Here is a 5,051-nt window from a genome sequence, read left to right on the forward strand (position 1 = left end):
AAGTTATTATGCACAGGCCATCGCAGAAAAAGCAGAAAATTCCTTAATAAAACCAAACTGGAAGCACAGGAGCGATCCGCAGGACCGTTTGTTGGGGTGGGATCCGTCCCTGTCTGTGCCGCTTTCCAAGCGAAGCACAATTCCCATTTCCTCGGAGCACAGGCGGGATTTACGCTAACGGAGGCTTTGCTGCCCGTAGGGATTTAGCGAAGAGCCGCTCACCTCCGCCGAAATCACGCTCCGACCAGCACGAGGTAACACGGTTTCAGTCATTAACAAGTCAGAGGGGCGGATTAATCACAAAAGTTGGGGTTTATGGCTTTTCCAGGTGGGATTCCCCCCCGACAAAATGCTGTGCGGGAGCCACAGGCGCCGGTCCAGCACAGTTATTCAGTCTCAGTTATTCAATCCCAGTTCAGGCACGGGGAACTCCCCACATCCCTTCTTTCCTCGTGTTTTAAGGAATGACAGAGCTCTGCGCAGCACCGGGAATCGGCCAGGGGTGACCTGTGCCAAACGCGAGCCTGGCAGCGCCAGGAATTGCGTTTACATCGATCCCGAGCGCCGGGAAGGGCCCTCACGAGGCTGAATCGCTCACCCAGCCGCGCTACAGCCACCCCGGCAGGGGCTGCACGGACGGCATCGCCAATATTTCCAACGGTTTCATTCCATTTAGGCAAAAAAAAAAACCAACCCAACCCAAACCTCATAGAAACACATCACTCCGGCTCAGCCTGAAGTCACCGCGCTGCAAACCGGGAAACCCAAACTGCTCCGAGACAACACCGAGCGGTTTAAATCACTCAAACGGCTCTAAAACTCTGAGGGACGACGCAAAGATAAAACCCAGAAGCTGATAACTGATGTAAAGATATCACCCAGAAGATGATAACTCTGTAAAGCAGTCCGGGTTCTGCCGCTGCCCTGGGAAGCCACCGGGCGACAAACTCGTTACCGACTTAATTACCAGCTGAATTCTTTATATTATAACACCTATAAGCGACAGCACTGCCCGGATTTATTCCTATATCCTTTATAACCCATATAAGCGACAGCGCTGCCCGGATTTATTCCTATATCCTTTATATTATAACACCTATAAGCGACAGCGCTGCCTGGATTTGTTCCTATATCCACGCAGGGATCTGTGGGATGGAGGGGAATAATGGGGTTTACGGTGTTTTCTGGGAAGCTTTAATATTATTTGGGAGAAAAGCCATTTGTGGGGTTAAGTTTGAAAAGCCTCGGGGAAAAGGAAAAACGAGCAGAGGAAAAAAACAGAAAGGGAGGAAAAGTGGGGGAGTTGATAAAGGTGAGAGTTTATGACGAACGGACTCTGGGTCCCTCCTGTTAATTACGGGGATGAAGGTGATCCAGGACCAACGGAACGAACTGGAGCATCTTTTGCGTTCAGGGCAGCAGCGAATTACAGCCAAAAAAAAACCCGAGAGTGGGATTCGAGTGTCTGTGCGAACAAACCTCTTTCCTCTGGGATTCAGCCCTGGGGAAAGCAAAGCCGCTCCCCGGTCCCCCTTTTCGCATCCCCAAAACCCCCCCGAGGAGCAGCCGGGGAGCCTCCCCGCCCCCCTTCCCCCGCGGCTCCGGGATGGCCGCAAAACTCCTCCAAAAGTCGAAAACAACCCGGGAAAGAGGCGAAGACGCCGCCGGGAAAGGTCAGGAAGCGCCGAGGAGGCGCGGGATGAAGGGCGGGCGCCACAAGCGCCTCGGGAGGGGCTCGAACGGTGACAAACGGGGCCCTCGGGGTGGCCGGAAGGGGGGCCCCGGGTTTGGGGGGAGGCGGCGGGGAGCGGCTCGGACCCCCTCAAGGGCACCGAGCAGGCGCCCCCCCACACCACCACCACCACCTTCGCCGCGATCGCCTAGGCCTGAGCGCAGGGCGGGGGCGGCCCCGGGGGCGGCGGCGGCGGCGCAGGCCGAGCTGAGGGCTCTGGTAAGGGCCTCCCCCAGTTCGCCCCCAGGGGAAGAGGGAGGCGGCGGCGGCTTCACTCACCGCGGGGCCGGGCCCGGGCGCTGCCGCCGCGCAGGAGCCGCCGCTTCCTCCTCCCCGTGCGCCGACAAAATGGCGGCGGCAGGAAGTGCCCCCGCGCCGCCCCGCCCCGCCGCGCGCACTCTACGTAACGGCCCGCCGGCGGCGTAACGCGTCCTACGCCAGCGGCGCAGCTCCACCAGCGTCGATACTGAACTTATGCTGCCCCCGTACGCCAACGGCGCAGATCCACCGGCGCCTAGGCTAAACCTACGCTGTCGCCGTACGTAAACAGTGCAGCTCCACCAGCGCCTATGCTGAACCTGCGCTGTCTCCCTACGCAAACGGCGCAGCTCGACCAGCATCTACGCTGAACCTACGCTTCCCCAGTACGCAAACACCGCGGCTAGACAAGCACCCTACGCTGAACCTACGCTAACCCCGTACGCAAACGGCGCAGCTCGCCCAGCAATTTACGCTGAACCTACACTTACCCCCCACGCAAACGGTGCAGCATCGTTTCGCCCCAGCACCTACGCGAAACTACACTGAACCTACGCTTTCCTCCTACGAAAATGGCGCAGCTTGATCACTGCCTACATTGAACCTACGCTTCCCCTACGCAAACGGCGCAGCTCGATCAACACCCACACTGAATCTACACATACCAATGCGCAAACGGCGCAGCTCGTCCAGCACCTACGCTTGCCCCGTGCGCAAACAGCGCAGCTCGCCCAGCACCTACGCTTGCCCCTCACGCAAATGACGCAGCTCGCCCAGCACCTACGCATCCCCCGTACGAAAACGGCGCGGCTCCGCGCAGGCTTTCACGCAAACAGCGTAACGCAGCGAGCGCAGGCGCAAGCCTCCAACGCCTCTCCCCGCCCCGTACCGGTCGCTTCCCCCGCTGTACGCCCGGGCAGCGGTTACGCAAAGCCGCCCCCGCCTTTTTTCCTTTGCGCAGTAAAGGCGCGTGACCGCGGCTACGCCAACAGCGCAACCCCCCTCAAACTTACGCTACTTGCGCAGCAGGCCTCAACCCAGCCCGGCGGGTTCCCGCTGCGAAGTTTACGTAGGCCTCCCTGACGCAGCGGCTGCATTACGCAATGCGGGTTACGCCGGCGGGGCTACGTAAGAGGCGTTGGTGAATCCCAGCTCCCGCCCCAAGCCCTGGCACCGCCCCCCGTGCCCGGGCCCCGTTCTCACCTGAGGCGGCGGCGGAGATGGAGGAGAAGGAGGAGGAGGGAGGGGAAGGGGGGGAGGAAGGGGGAGAGGGAGAGGCGTCAGCGGCGGGGGAGGGGGGGAGGGGGGCGACGGCACCGAGGGGAAGCGGGACCGGCAGCGGCGCCGCACTGACCTCACCGCGCTGCGCGTGACGTCACGCCGGCCCCGCCCACGCCGCGCCCCGCTCTGCGCGAGGGGATGACGTCACATGGGGCGGGTAGCGGCGCGCGAGAATGACGTCACGGGAGGGGCTGAGACCCCGCGGAGCTCATAGCAGCGATTGGGGGGGACAGGGGGGGGAGAGCGGGAAAGTAAAGGGGGTTTGGGGGAAAAGGTGGATTTTAGGGGGAAAAAGGTGGATTTTAGGGGGAAAAGGTGGATTTTAGGGGGAAAAAGGTGGATTTTAGGGGGAAAACGGTGGATTTTTTTGGGGGGGAAGGTGGATTTCAGAGAAAAAGGTGGGTTTTGGGGAAGAAAAGGGGGGTTTGGGGGAAAAACAGTGGTTATTTTTGGGGAAAAAAGTGCTTTTGAAAAAAGGTGTTTGGAGGGTGTTTTTTTGGGAAAAAAAGGTGGGTTTTTTTGGGAAAGGGTGTGTTTTTCAGGGAAAAGGGTGTGTTTTGGGGGAAAAGATGGTTTTTGGGAGAACAGTGGGGGGTTTTAAGGAAAAAAGGGGAGGTTTGGGGGGAACAAAGGTGTGTTTTGGGGTGAAAACGGGGTGGGGGAAAAAAAGGTGGAGTTTTGGGAGGGAAAAGGTGGTTTTGGGGGAAAAAAGTGGGGGTTTGGGGGAAAAAGAAGTGGTTTTGGGGGGATAAAGGGTTTTTTTGGGGAAAAAAAGGTGGTTTGGGGGAAGGTGTTTTGGGGGCAAAAGTGGTGTTTTGTGGAAAAAGGGGTATTTCCGGGGAAAATGGTATTTTTGGGGGGAAACAGGTGGATTTTGGGGGAAAAGGTGGGGTTTAGGGGAGGAAAAAGGTGGTTTTTTGGGGGGAAAGGGAGGGTTTTGGGGAAAACATTTTGGGGTTTTTGGGGGGAAGGAAAAGGGGTTTTTTTTGGGGGAGGAAAAGGGTTTTTTTGGGGAAAAAAGTTGGGAGTTTTCAGGGGAAAAAGTTGGGGTTTAGAGGAGAAAAAACTTGGGGGAAACGTTTTTTTGAGGAAAAAAGTTTTGAGGGAGAAGAAATTTTGAGTAATTTGAGTGGCAAATGAGTTTTTTGGGGGTGAGGAGAAAATGGGGGAGAAAAGGGGAGTTTTGAGGCAAAAGGGGTTTATGAGGGAAAAAGGTGGGTTTGGAGGAAGAAAAGGGGGTTTGAGTGAAAAAAGGGGAGAGTGAGGGGGGAAAAAGGGGGATTTTGAGGGAAAAGAAAGGGTGATTTGAGAGAAAAGTGAGTTTTTTGGGGTGTGAGAGAAAAGGGGGTGATGGAAATGGAGTTTAGAGGAAAAGGGGGTTTTTTTGAGAGAAAAAAGCGGGGTTTTGAGGAAGAAAAGAGGCAAAAGAAACAGGAAGAAAAGTGGCACCAAAACCACTGCCGCCTTCTCTCCTGTAGGAAATGGGTTTGGAGACGGAGCAGTGGCCCCAGCCCGCAAATTCTGCTGGAAAAGGGGTTTTTGGGGAGAAAAACTTGTCCTTTTCTCCGCCCAGAATGAATCTCGGTGCCCACTCCCTCTGCCACAGCTCTCTGGTGGTAACGGAGATGAAAATGAATGCATTTCCCACTGGAAAAATCCCACTTTTGGGGAAATACTGACATAAAAATCCCTCAATTTGTGCATTTCCAGCGTGGGGAAGACAGAAGGGATGAGGGAAGGACCACGGCTCCGTCCCACCACGCTCCCACTGCCCTTAAAA

The 5,051-nt window shown here is 56.6% G+C and overlaps 1 protein-coding gene across 5 annotated transcripts in view; it reads right to left on the reverse strand.

Moving 5' to 3' along the window:
• Positions 1-3,388, reverse strand: part of BRD4 (bromodomain containing 4) — a 67,221-nt gene extending 63,833 nt beyond the window's left edge. For 2 of the 5 annotated variants that reach the window (XM_054051764.1, XM_054051759.1), the window contains exon 1: positions 2,012-2,121. The gene's annotated coding sequence lies outside the window, so the exon portion shown is untranslated. Of the gene's footprint in view, positions 1-2,011; positions 2,122-3,003; positions 3,024-3,193; positions 3,295-3,344 lie in introns of those variants that run through there. The other 3 variants (XM_054051761.1, XM_054051760.1, XM_054051762.1) reach the window with 3 other exon arrangements.
• Positions 3,389-5,051: the final 1,663 nt, after the last annotated feature.

The sequence above is a fragment of the Cuculus canorus genome, chromosome 30, assembly GCF_017976375.1.
Source record: "Cuculus canorus isolate bCucCan1 chromosome 30, bCucCan1.pri, whole genome shotgun sequence".
Taxonomy (NCBI): domain Eukaryota; kingdom Metazoa; phylum Chordata; class Aves; order Cuculiformes; family Cuculidae; genus Cuculus; species Cuculus canorus.